This window comes from Nyctereutes procyonoides, unplaced genomic scaffold (genome assembly GCF_905146905.1).
Source record: "Nyctereutes procyonoides isolate TBG_1078 unplaced genomic scaffold, NYPRO_anot_genome, whole genome shotgun sequence".
NCBI lineage: Eukaryota > Metazoa > Chordata > Mammalia > Carnivora > Canidae > Nyctereutes > Nyctereutes procyonoides.
In genome coordinates this window covers 42,352,081-42,365,939 of record NW_026575052.1, presented here as the reverse complement: position 1 = coordinate 42,365,939, position 13,859 = coordinate 42,352,081, and the positions used below count along the sequence as shown (strand labels likewise).

General features: G+C 43.5%; 1 pseudogene; it reads right to left on the bottom strand.

Moving 5' to 3' along the window:
• Positions 1 to 5,674: 5,674 nt before the first annotated feature.
• Positions 5,675 to 6,265, bottom strand: LOC129513983 (60S ribosomal protein L19-like; annotated as a pseudogene).
• Between the last annotated feature and the right edge of the window lie 7,594 nt (positions 6,266 to 13,859).

Sequence of the window (13,859 nt, the reverse complement as noted above, 5' to 3'; positions counted from 1 at the left end):
CGAATAGGTTCATTTCTGGCTGGCCTGCCAGCATTGTGCTTCAGCAGTTGGGGCCTGTTGGTTGGGGTTAATAAATATCCTAAAACCTGGGCCTCCTGAGCTTGCAGAGATGTTAGGGAGCCTGCCTACTGTCAACTATATCGAAGCTTCCACTCACATTACATTTTTTTCCATAAACATTTTGTAAGGGTTTTTATGTTTTGCTTTTGAAATTACTTGACTATATGTAACTTTATTATATGATTACATTTCTCAGCAATCATCCTATATCTATAGGGATTCTTTTTTTTAAAATTTTATTTATTTATTCATGATAGAGAGAGAGAGAGAGAGAGAGAGAGAGAGAGGCAGAGACACAGGCAGAGGGAGAAGCAGGCTCCATTCCATGCATGGAGCATGACGGGGGACTCCATCCCGGGTCTCCAGGACCACACCCGGACTGAAGGTGGCGCTAAGCCACTGAGCCACCCAGGCTTCCCTCTATAGGGATTCTTATAACTTTTTACCAACATAACGTTTTTATAACTTCTAAAATAATGAAGTTGATATTTTGTTTTATAACCACTTACTCAAATACCCTTCAATTTTAAACTTAGCAATGCTCTTTTCTTGCTAAGGATGTGAATGTTTTCGTAGGTCCTTGAAAAACTCCCCGGCTTTAGATACTGTACCTCTGGTATCAGAGTATAGACTATCTCTGCCTGAGTGTTGTAAATGAAAATACACAACTGGCATCTAATTAGAAACTGCTGTGGATGCCAACATCTTAAAAATGGAACCTGAAACAAAATGGGGCACCATTGTTTCCTTGGGGCAGGGTGGTTCCAGGTGGAGGGCCTTGGGGTCAGGAGTCAGCTCGTGTTGTGGGTGGGGAAGCAGGACAGTACTGCGCGGCTGATGGGATCCAGGTGTAGGTTCTCTACCGTCCACATTTCTAAGTGAAGCCTGGCTGTTAAATGGATGCATAAACAAGTTATGCTGATGGGCCCTTTCTGAGTTGGATAAACTGGGGCCTGGTGAGCAAGTGTGAGCCTTTGTGTGAGTCTGCCTCCGCCCATCACCTGGGCCCCTCACTCTCTCATTTGGGGCTCACTCTCACCCCAAATTAAGGCCACACCCATATGGTTAGAGTACTGAAGCCTGCATCTGTGCAGGGTGTGGGTTGGGGTGGTATCTGAGGTTAATTCCCCAGAAGCAAACACTGAGACACAAGTTCAGGTGACTAATTTACTAGGGGCACATTCCCAGGAAAAACTGGTCAAGGAGTGAGGGAAGGCTTAGAGGGGAGGGGAAGAAACCAAATATGGTGGGATTTCAAATGCCATTGGAGGGCAGCGCCCTCCTCCCCACACCTGCCCTGATTCTGGGGGGACGTTAGAGGTAAGTAACTGGGTTCCTGGAGTGTGTCACCAGTCAAGGCAAGGGACTTGAGTTTTCACACTCCTAAACCCCTCAGTCACTGCTAAGGGCTTCTTCACTGGATGTGTAACTTTTAGGCACTTTTGGCTCCATATAGAGGTGGAGGAGGCCAGCCACCCAATGGGAGCTTTGGGGCCAGGTGACAGAAAAAAGCTCTCAGATGTTGGATGCTGGTAGGTTGGGAGGTATCCTGGTAAGGCTGTCAGATTTAGCGACTAAAAATGCATATGTTTTGTTTTTAAAGAAAGAACATGCTCACAGGAGCATGGGGGAGGAGCAGAGAGAGGGAGAGAGGGAAAGGGGAATGGGAGAGAGAGAGAATCTTAAGCAGGCTTCGGGTCCAGCCTGGAGTCCCACATGGGGCTTGATATCAAGACCCTGTGATCATAATCTGAGCCGAAATCACAAGTTGGATGCTCAATGGACTGAGGCATCCAGGAGCCCCCAGGATGTGTTTTCTAACATGCAGCAGATTCTTTGGTCTGTGTGTGTTGGTCAAAGCTTGTGTTATTTAATATTCCCATGGCAGTCCTGTAAGAACAATCCTCTATTGTTAAGAGTTCGCAGCAGAAGCATTTCCGTTAAACTGCCTCAGCTTTGCTGCTTGCTCATCTGTCTGTGGTCTGGCACGAGCCCCTCAACCTCAGCTTCTTTAATCTATAAACTGTTGTGGGGGGGGGATAGTATTAACACTGCATACAGTTAAGGAGAGATGAAATGAAGACATGATTGGAGCTTAATGCAGGGCATGGCACAGAGTACGTCCCCAGTGAATAACATATGGTTATTGTTGTTTTTCAAAATAATAAGCTTCTGCATAGTGAAAGAAACAACAATGCTAAAAGGCAGCCTATGGAATGGGAGAAAATATTTGCAGATGGCATACTTGATAAAGGATTAGTATCCAAAATACATAAAGAACTGACACGACTCAACACCCCAAAACCAAATAATCCATTTAAAAAAGAGCAGAAGACACAAAAAGACATTCCAAAGAAGACATTCAATGGCCTCAATACCACTTAACATAAGGGAAATGCAAATCAAAACTGCAATGAGATAATCACTTTACACCTGTCGGAGTGTCTAAAAAAACACAAGAAACATCAAGTGTTGCTGAGGATGTGCAGAAAAAGGAGTCCTCTTGCAATGTTGGTGGGAAGGCAAACTGATGCAGTCACCATAGAAAAGTGTGGAGGTTCCTCAAAAAGTTAAAAAGAGAACTACCCTATGATCCAGCAATGGCACTCTTGGCTATTTATCCAAAGAATACAAAAAACACAAATTCAAACTTGAAACACTTGAGGCAAATATGTTGTATGTTAACTAGTCTTCAATTAGAAAATGTTCAGAGGGAGCTGGGTAGCTCAGTTTGTAGTGCATCTGGCTCTTGGTTTCAGCTCAGGTCACAATCTCCTGGGTCCTGGTGATAGCCTACTGTTTTTGAATTTAATGCGAGTTCTCTGTGCTTCTTGGATTTTGATGTCTGTTTCCTTTCCCAGATTTGGGAAGTTTTCAGCTATAATTTGTTCAAACAAGTTTTTATTTCTTTTCTTTTTCTGGGACTCCTAGGATATGAATGTCACTAATTTTTAAGGAGCTGCTGAGTTCCCTAAGTCTACATTCATGATCCAAAATCTTTCTTTCCCCTCTTCAGCTCTATTATTTTCCATAATTTTATCTTCTATATCACTGATTTGTTCCTCTGCTCCATCCATCTTCCTTGTTATTGCATCCAGTTGGCTTTGCATCTCAGTTATAGCATTTTTTATTTTGGCCTGACTAGTTTTTAAGTCTTTTATTTCTGCAGTAAGGGGTTCTCTAGTGTCTTCTATGCTTTTTTCAAGTCCACCCAGTATCCTTATTATTGTCATTTCAAATTCTGGTTCAGGTATTTTACTTATATGTGTATTAATAAAATCTCTGGCTGTTACTTCTTCCTTTTCTTTTTTTTTTTTTTTGGGGGGGGTGATTTCCTCCATCTTGTTATTTCATCTAGGTCAGTGTTTTTGGGTCATAGTAAGGAAAGCCTGTTCTAGTCCTGCTTCTGAGACTGACTATAGTAGGAAAAGGCCCTAGCTGGTCTTGGGCCTGGTGCTTCAGAAGGTGTTCAAGAGTGTGCACTGCTGAGCCACCCAGGTGCCCCGGGAGGGTCTTGCTGTGCTGTGGCCAGTGCACCCCAGAAAATGGTCTGTGACCACACGGTGGTTTGTAGTTTAGATGCAGCAAGAAGCCAAGGAGTCTTTGTTACTTTGCTAGGGAACAGGGTGACGTGTTGGCACCACCAGTTCTTTTGTCCCCAGAGAGTCCATGTCACCACTCCCAAAAGCACTCCAGGAAGAGGAAATCTTTTTCCCCATGTGATCCAGTGGATTCTCTGCCCACACTGTCCACTCCCAGGTCTCCCCTCTCCTTCACACTGGAACATTACTAACCCCACCAGGCATGACTCTGGCCATGGACAGACTTTAAAACTTTAGACTTTGCTCTCTGCTGATTATAAAAACTTGCTGCAGTCAGTGCCTCTCCTTTTCCCAGCCAGTAGTTTTGGGGAAGCCAAACTAGTAGTTTCCTAGCACAATCTCCTGCTCATGCTTTCTTTCTTTCTCTCTCTCTCTCCTTTCTGTGATCAAGGCTGCCTCCCCTCTGCAGCACCTGCAGCTCTTTTCTCCCCCAAATCAACTCCACAGCTCCTCCCTTCCATAATGTGTTTCTCCCTTGAATTGTGCAGTTTGTTCTCTCAGTCCTCAAGTCAATTTCTTGGGTGTTTAGAATGATTTGATGTTTATCTAGCTGTGCTCAAGGAATGGGGCAAGCTTAGGGTTCACCTACTGCTGTGCCATCTTAACTCGTCCTCAGTCTGTGTGTGTTTTTTTTTTTAAGATTTTATTTATTTATTCATGAGAGACACACACACACACAGAGAGAGAGAGAGAGAGAGAGAGAGAGAGAGAGAGATGCAGAGACACAGGCAGAGGGAGAAGCAGGCTCCACATAGGGAGCCCGACGTGGGACTCGATCCCCGGTCTCCAGGATCACGCCCTGGGCTGAAGGCGGTGCTAAACCGCTGAGTCACGCGGGCTGCCCTCCTCAGTCTGTTTTAAAGTCAATTTTATCTGATACAAGTCTTGGTACCACAGCTTTTTCTTTTTTTTTTTTTTTCATTTCAATTTGAGTTTAAATATCTTTTTCCTTTCCTTCAGTCTGTTTTTGTCTTTAGGTCTACAGTGGATTTCTTGTAGGCAGCATATAGATGGGTCTTGTTTTATTTTTTTTACTTCATTACATCAACTCATTGACTAGAGTATTTACACCATTTACATTTAAAGAAATTATTGATTGTTATGCTCTTACAGCCATTTTGTTAATTGGTTTCTGGTTGTTTTTGTAGTTCTGCACTATTTCACTCTTGCTCTCCTTCTTTGGGATTGATAGCTTTCTGTAATGTTACTCTTGGCTTTATTCTGTGTATCGGTAATAGGTTGGTTTTGTGGTTACTCTGCACCTATGTTGCATCCTAAGTACATAGACACCTGTATTAAGTTGATAGTCACTTAAATTGAAACACATTATAAAAGCAATACATTTTTAATTTTTCTTCTCCACATAATTTGCATAGTATATTACATTACATACTTCTGTTTTGTTGAATCCTCTATTTTTTGATAAAATTGAACTTTTACTATTTTTGTCTTTGAACCTTCACACTAGCTTTGTAAGTGATTGATCTTCTACCTTTATTGTATATTTGCAATTACCAGTGAGATTTCTCCCTTTCATAATTTCCTTAATTCTAGATAGGACTTATTTTGGTTAAAGAAGTTCCTGATAAGTTCTTATAAGACTTGTTCAGTGGTGATGACCTCCTTTAATTTTTTTTTTTTTTTTGTCTGGGAAACTCTCTTCTTCAGTTTGGAATGACCATCTTGCCGGGTAGGGTATTTTTGGCTGTCAGTTTTTTCCATTTTGCATTTTGAATGTATCCTGTTTCTCTCTTCTGGCCTGTAAAATTTCTGCTGAAAAATCAACTGATAGCCTTATGAGGTGTCCCTTGTGCACAACATATTTTTCTTGCTTATTTTAAGATGCTCTTTTTAAAATTTGTGCCATTTTATTTTATTTTTTTATTTTTATTTATTTTGGGGGGGTACATAAAGATGTGTTTTATCGAATAACTGATCTTCTTTTTTTTTTTTTTAAATAACTGATCTGATTAATGCTGAGGCCACTACGTACAGACAAGAGAGAGGGAGTTTCATTTCTTGGTCTCTTCCTCCTTGGACAGAATCTTGATGATTTCCTCCTTTGTGGCCTGAAGCCACTCTTCACGGTGCTTGCGGGCCTCATTGGCCTTAGATCTGCAGGCCTCAGCCTGGTCAGCTGGAAGCTTCTTGCGATCCTTGTCTGCCTTCAGCTTGTGGATGTGTTCCATGAGAATCCGCTTGTTTTTGAACATGTTACCCTTCACTTTCAGGTACAGGCTGTGACACATGTGGTGGTCAATCTTCCTAGATTCACGGTATCTTCTGAGCAGCCTGTGCAGAATTCTCATCCTCCTCATCCATGTTGCCTTCTCAGGCATTCGAGCATTGGCAATACCTTTTCTCTTACCAATGCCCATATGCCTCCCATTCCGGTGGGCCAGAGTGTTTTTCTGGCCCCGAGCCTGGGAATGGACAGTCGCAGGCTTTCAGATGATCAGCCCACCTTTGATCAGTTTTCGTATCTGCTGATGGGAGTTTGCATTGGTGATTTCATTGGTCTCATTGGGGTCCAACCAGAGCTTCTTTTTGCCACAGTGGAGGTCCCTGGAGGCAAGCCTGTTCTGAAGCCTGAGCATACTCATGGCTGTGGCCTCAGTGCCGAAAGGGAAATTTGTGCCATTTTAATTATTATGTGTCTTGGTGTGGCTCTCCTTGGGTTCATATTTTTGGGGGTTCTCTGTGCTTCTTGGATCTGGATATCTGTTTCCTTCCCTAGGTCAGGGCAGTTTTCAGCTATTATTTCTCCAATTAAGTTTTTTCCCCTTAGTCTTTCCCCTCTCCTTCCGGGACCCCTATAACGTGAGTGTTCACACGCTCAATATTGTCCCAGAGTTCCCTTACCCTATCATTATTTTTAAAAATTCTTTTTCTTTTTACCATTCAGCTTAGGTGCTTCCCTCTACTTCCTATTTTCCACATTGCTGATCTGTTCTGCATCCCCTAATCTGCTGTTGATTCCCTTTGGCCTGTTTTTAAAATTTCAGTTGTTGTATTCTTTAACACTGACTGGTTGTTTTTTATATTTTCTGTCTCTTTTTTAAAATTCTCACTGAGTTCATGTACTCTTCTCTCATGCTGAGTGAGCATCTTTATGACCATATTTTGAGCTCTTTATCAGGTTATTGTTTATCTCCATTTTAAAAATTGTTCTTCTGCAATTTTGTGTTGTTCTTTTGTGACCTATTCCTCTGCCTTTTCATTTTGTTTGACTTTGTTCCTATGAAATGGGTGAAACATCTACCTCTCTGTCTTAAAGGAGTGGGCTTGTATAGGAATTTCCTTGTGTGGACTACATATGCCTGGCAGCTTTGTCTAGTTGGTTGGATCTGGGCATGTGTAGGCCAGGGTTCCGGGTCTTTCCATGCTGGAGCCACCCTGCTGCGATGACTAGAACTTCAGGAAGCATGAGCTGGGGCATTCCTCACAGAAGGTGTCATGTTGAGATGGCTGGAGCTGAAGTGGGTGTGGCCTGGCAGATTCTAGGGTGCTCTATGCCAGGGCCACCCTGGCAGGATGGCTGGGGCCAGGAGAGACACTGGCCAGTGGTCACCTGGCAGGATGGATGGAGTTGTAGTGGGCATAGGCTGGAGATTCCCTGGTGTGCATTGCACCACGGCAGCCTTGGTGGGATGGCTGTAGCTCAGACAGCACAGGCGGGGGCGTGTGTTGAGATGATGATGAGCTGGTGTGGGCTAGGTGCCTGGGGCCCACGGAGGCAGCAAGTCAGCTAGAATGCTTGCACCCTGCTTCCACCTGCTCTGTCAAGGTGGAGGGGAAATGCAAACCTACCACTCATCAGCACCTCCAACCCTGGAGAAAGTTGAAGCAGTTCTCCTACCATTTAGGGGATGGTCTAGGGTGAGTTAAACAGGTTTCCTTTACTGACAGTCTAGTTGCCCTTTAAACAACTGGGGTTTTGTTTTGTTTGCTCTGCCCCAGGTCAAGTGAATCTGTACGTGGGCCCCTCGGTGATATCCTTCCCTGCTGAAATTTGTAGCATTGGGGCTGGGGTTCCTGTCATAACTGTCTCCATGTTTCCTGCTGTTCTCTTTGTGATCCCTCTATCCTTTGTTGGGCAGAGGTGGTTCAGTCAGCCGTGAGTTCTTCAGGAAGAGTTGCTCTAAATGTAGGTAGATTTGGTGAGTCCATTGGAGGAGGTCAGGGTTTTGTTACACTGCCATCCTGGACCCCTCTTAGTAAGGGCTTTTAGCAATATTTTTCCAATCTATGAGCATGGAATACCTTCCCATTTACTTGTGTCATCTTTATCTTTCATCAGTGTCTTATAGTTTTCAGAGCCCAGGTCTTTCACCTCTTGAGTTCAATTTATTTATGGCAATTGTAAATGGGATTGTTTTCTTAATTTCTCTTCCAGTTTGTTACTAGCATATGGGAACGCAAGAGGGTTTTTTTATATTGATTTTCATATCTTGCAGCTTTACTAAATTTGTTTATTCTAACAATTTTCTGATAGTCTTCGGGCTTTCTACATACAGAACTATGTCATCTGAAAATAGTGACAGTTCTACTTCTTCCTGTCTGATTTAGGTGCTTTTTACTTCTTTTTCTTGGCCCAATTGCCCTGGCTAGGACTTCCAATACTTTGTTGAATAAAAGTGGCAAGAGTAGACATCCTTGTCTTATTCCTGAAGAAAAAAAGATTTCAGATTTTCACTGTTGAGCATGATATTAGCTAGGGGCTTGTCATATACAGTCTGAATTATATTGAGGTATGCTTCCTCTGTCCCATTTTGTTGAGAGTTTCTTGTTGTCAGTGGATGTTGACTTTTGTGAAAATGTTGATCCTTTCTGGCATCTCTGGAATAAATCCTTTTCAGTCATGGTGTATGATTTTTTAGAGTATTGTTAAATTCAATTTGGTAATATTTTATTGAGGACTTTAAGAGTATTTATTTATTTATTTATTTATTTTTTAAGAGTTTTTTATTTAAATTCCAATTATGTAACATACCGTCTAATGTTAGTTTAATTCAACACTTCTCCTATCCAAGTACTAACCAGGCCTGACCCTGCTCTGCTTCTGAGATCAGATAAGATTGGGCATGTTCAGGGTGATATGGCTGTAGAGCTGTTGAAGATTTTTGCATCTATGTTCATCAGGGATATTGGCCTCTAATTTTCATGTAGTGTCATTATCTGGTTTTGGTTTCAGGGTAATACTGGCTTAATGATATAAGTTTGGAAATGCTCATTCCTCTTCTATTGTTTTGGAAGAGTTTGAGAAAGATTGGTATGGTTTCTGCTTTGAATGACTGATAGAACTTACTAGAGAAGTCATTTGGTCCTGGACTTCTGTGTTTTGGGAGGTTATTGATTACCAATTCAATCTTCTTACTAGTAATCAGTCTGTTAAGATTTCCCATGCATGATTCAATCTTGGTAAATTGTGTGTTTCTAGGAATTTATTCATGTCTGGGTTATCCAGTTGGTTGGTGTATGCTTATTGTTGTTATTAAAATGAGGGTCAGAGAAGTGGTACCAAGTTAGTGTGCCTTCAAAGTCCCTGCTGATTCTAATGGGTAATCTTGCAGTTTGTTCATTTCTATGTGGGTCAGAGTGTGTAATTGGGATGGCTAAATTCTGGGGTGGGGGCAAGGGGTGTGAACTTGGCTGTTACTGAAAAACCGGGGAGCAGCTGGGGCAGGAGTTCCACATTTTCCTACCCCCTTCTCTACCATTTTTCTTGATGCTTTCCACAAACAGAATCTCAGCTGAGGCCTGTAGTCTCAGGGCTGTGCTCTCAAAGGCTAGTCAGTGGATGCTGGAACATAGGAAGGAGGGATACAGGTAGATATTGATTGGGCAGGGGTATTGACTACAATTGTCTTAAAAAGGGAAATGAGCTCTTTCTCAGCTCCTGGCCATTAGTGATTGCATGGAGATACCCTTGTGAGGTTTCCTATCTAGTCACATCCAGGAAACGCTTCCTTCCTGTTGGCTTCACCCTCTCCAGCTAGTGGGCACAGCCAGAGGCATAGCATAGACAGGAGCCCCTGCAATCAATAAAATGGCCTCCCCAAGACAGAAACCTACCAGTACTACTACAGAGGGGAGATAGGGCCTGGTGTCATAAGCCAGGGACCTAGATCCTTAGGCTTCACTCATTATCTGCAAGATGTCTCTCCTTGGGCACATTATTCACAGCATCAAAAGAAGTATAGCCTGTGTCTCACCTTGTGGCTCATTTACCTCTTTCCTGTTGGGCAGTGTGGTTTCTGGGATGTCTAGTGAGCTGTCTTTGCCTTCCTGTGTCACCCTTCATCAGCATCAACAAAGCTTTTTGTAACATTTGTCCTCCCCCAGACTTTACTCTCTCTTGTCCATTCCTTATCCAGAATCTCATGGTCACCCCACTTGCCCAGCTAGAGAACCTGGAATACTCCCAGTCTCATGAGTTGACAGAAATCCCAGAGCTACACCTTCTCCAAGCAAGATGGGAACAAGGGAGGCACCTGCTTACCCTTAAGGCCATGCATATGCACCCAGTGCCTCTTTTACTGACCTATCCTGAGTGTCAGGATGGCCTCAAGCCAGGCCTGTCACCAAGCTCCTGTCTGTCCTGCTCATTCTTTTTTCTAACTATTCCCTTTGTGCTATGACAGGTCCTAGGGAGGCTGTCTGACATTATCAAATCCTGACACTTGGATTATCATGGGGTCAGGAGAGACTCTCACCTGCAGGATTATTTGCATAGAGCCTTGTTGTTTAGAAACGGGGCTGGTTTGCTTTCCATGATTCTTTAGGAGAGGAGAGAATCCTGTTCAAATGTTGCCTCAAAATCAGTAAAAAGCTTGCAATTGGATATTTGTCTTGAACCTTCCTCAACTGTGGTCAGAGATCCATGATTAGAAGGCCTTCCTATCTCTGTCCTGGGTGAAGAAAAAGTGCAGGATGATAGGACTGTGGATTGCAGATCAGTCTGACCGTGGCCAGCCTGAGAGTAGTAGTGTTAGGACACTTAGGGTCCTTGCTTGAGAAAGTCGCACTTTTGGCTGTGGGCCGGAAGTAGGGCTGGTAACATCTGGTGTTGCTAGAAAGGTCAACAAAATTCCTTTGAAATTTTGATCTCCTATTACAGTTTTGGAATTTTAATATCCTACTACAAAAAAAGAATTATGGTTGACCTAGTTTTGAAATTTAAATCTCATATTATAAAAAGAATTATAGTTGAATCTGACCCAGAGAAGAAAGGCAGCATTAACTTGAGAACAGTGTGCACATACTGATCTCTCTTCTTTGATCCATCCATGCCCATCACTTCTTCAAAGTTTTATAGAAAGTTCTTTTCTTCCAGGAAGGCATGCCTAATGAACAGATTTTTGCCTGAATATGAAATGAGTACTTTCCTTAAAATCATTTCCAGGGAAAGGAGGAGTCACCTAAAAATAAATTCCCTGCAAAGTTGCTCTTATTACATGCTCTTTTTCAGTTTGAAAATAGGAGTGTTTGGGAAAGACTCATAAATGGAAAAGACCTCAATTAGGCTTAGTTTGGGAGTTTTAGTGGAGATCACCAGAAGAATTGCCATAAATAGAGCCAAAGGCAAAACCCACAGATTTAGTAATCACTCCCATGGTATGAGCTCACTATTAAATATATATGATTTCATTTTAAGGAAGTTTTTTTTTTTTTTTAAAGACTCTCTTAAAAAGCAAAATGGTAAGCAGTTACCTTATGGGGATAATGCATATCCACTTCTGAGGCAGTTGGGGAAACTGTCAATATTACACAAGTGGGTACTCAGGACTGGGAGTCTGTTTCCCGACAGCTGCATCACGCTCTGTCTCAGCTGTGTGGCAGTGACACGGATGAGCTCTGGAAAACTGTGCTGATACTTCAAAAAGAGGAACTGGTGATGACAAGGGAAAACCCTGTTGTCCATGAGCACAGAAAGATTTGGATAGAATTATTTCATGAGTGAAAAATCAATACTTTGTCCTGATGTATTGGATATTGTCTGATTTAAAATAGCAACTAGAGGCAGACATGCAGCGATTTAAGCAACATTTATAAAAGGTATACATTCGTGTTCAAAAATTTTCTTCAGGTTTTTCTTAAGGGAAAATTGGGAGATATCTCTTTATTTGGGGCTGCCTTATATTCAAGCCCTGAGGTAACCGAGAACCTGGGTTCCCTAGTCTGCACTTAATGTTCCTTTTCTGATGTACTCTTTTTTTTTTTTAAGGCTAAGGCTCATCCAAAGTGTTTATTTCATCTTCCTCTCCAGAATAACTTCTGAGAGTTATTCTGACAACTTCTGTTGTCTTTTTCTGGTGTAATCACCTCCAAATTGAGTTTTCCCCTCTTGTGGTGTGGCAATGTTTACTGGATTGTCTTCTCATGGTCCTTGTCTGAGGGATGAGGAGATGGAACAAGAAGCTGTAAGGATCCATCCCGGCTTTAAATTTTTTTTTTTGGGGGGGGTTATTTTTTGACACGAGTATCTGTGTTGCTTTAGAAAAGCCTTTAAGCCCTTGCTGGTTAGAGGTGGGAATCAGGGGGTGCTTTCATGTTGGAGGTGGAGGAGAGGCAAGGCCCTGACTGCCTGGGCACCGCGCACCCTTGGGCAAAAAGAAACCTGACACCAGTGCTAAAAAAGAATTTGACTAACGAATTTGGAAATCTGATATTCACGCTTTGATTTCTTCCTCTAAGCAAGATCTACCAAGCACCTACATCCACCTGACATACTAGGTGCCAGGGACTCAGAGATGAAACAGGGAACCTGCCTCCAGGGGTGTGGCTCCTAGGTTGGAGGCAAGCACTGGCCATCAGTGTGGTTTCGGGACGTGGAAGGCCATCAAGCCTGGGGAGAAAGAGGAGAAGAGTGAAAGATCCCACCCAGGAGGATCTAGGGGAGTCTCTCCATCAATACGTGAGAAATTTTCTAGCTAAACAAGAGACTGGGCCTAGGAGAACATTTTAGAAGAAAAAAAAATCATGTGTGTAGCCTGGGAGGTAGGAGAAAACTGTGTTCCAGCAACTGGAGGGTATAGCTCTAGAAAGGAGGCTACACGAGGCTGGAAAGAGAGGCACAGCCCGACCAGGAAAGGTGATAGAACCGAAAAAGCCAGTGTTTGGCCCTAGGCTGCGAGTCGTTGGACAGCGGCAGGCCTTTCACGCCGCCAGTGCTGCCCCCTAGCGGCTCGGCAGGAGCCGGGCGGGGCCAAGCCGGGCGGGTGTGAGCCCAGGGCGCCGGCGTGGGCGGCGTGGCAGGACGGCAGGGGCAGGACACGTGGGACCTGGGCCCTCAGGAAAGGGCTCCTGCCCCCAGAGCCTCTTGTCACGGGCTGCAGTGCGCCGGGTTCCACCTCCCCTCGAGCCCCAAGAGGCAGCAGGCGTTGGGTTAAAATGCATTCTGCTGAGGAAGGAAGGACCCTTTTGCTTCCCTTTCCTCCTCTCTCCCTTCCTTCCTGTTTCTGTTTCTTGTTTTTAAGTTCCAGTACATTTACCTCCCTTTGGGGTGCTGCTGTGTGTGCTAAGAGCAAATGCAGGGGCTGGCGGGGGAAGGCAGGCTTCTGAGCTAACTCATTACAGACAACTCAAAGTTGTCTCTGCCCCTGAGCTAGGGGAACAGAATGCTGAGGGAAGTCTGTAATCTTCCTGGAAGCAGGTATTGGATGCATAATATAAATGACATAAATGACAAGAAGTGCTACTAAGAAGTCAGGCTGAGCCTGTTAGGGTCAAATGAGGTATTTTAAACACAGGAACACTTAGCCCAAAACCAGATTATTTTTGTAACCTGTAGTACCTATGTGAGGTGATGAAGTTAACTTGGTTTGTGGATTTAACTCCCTGCATATTTTAGATAAAATCACAATGAGAAGATGTGCAAATCTAATAGTGTAGGGCTTTCTTCCAAGTGGAACTGTTGACTTAGTTTTACGTACTACTACTCAGCAACCTCAGGGTAGCAGTGGGATGCTGCGTCTTCAGTTGGCTTCATGCCTCTGCCAGTAAGGAGACTCTAGCAGTGTGGCTTCGGGCCAGCCACTAGATGGCGCAGTACCTCTGCACTTGGCTGGTCCGCCGGCAGCCCAACAGAAAAACCAAAACCAAAAAATAAAACCCACTGGGAGGCGGTATGATGGTTGGATTCCAGAACTCAACTTGGCAAATTCATTTAACAGTTTTCCAGATTTACAAGCTCTC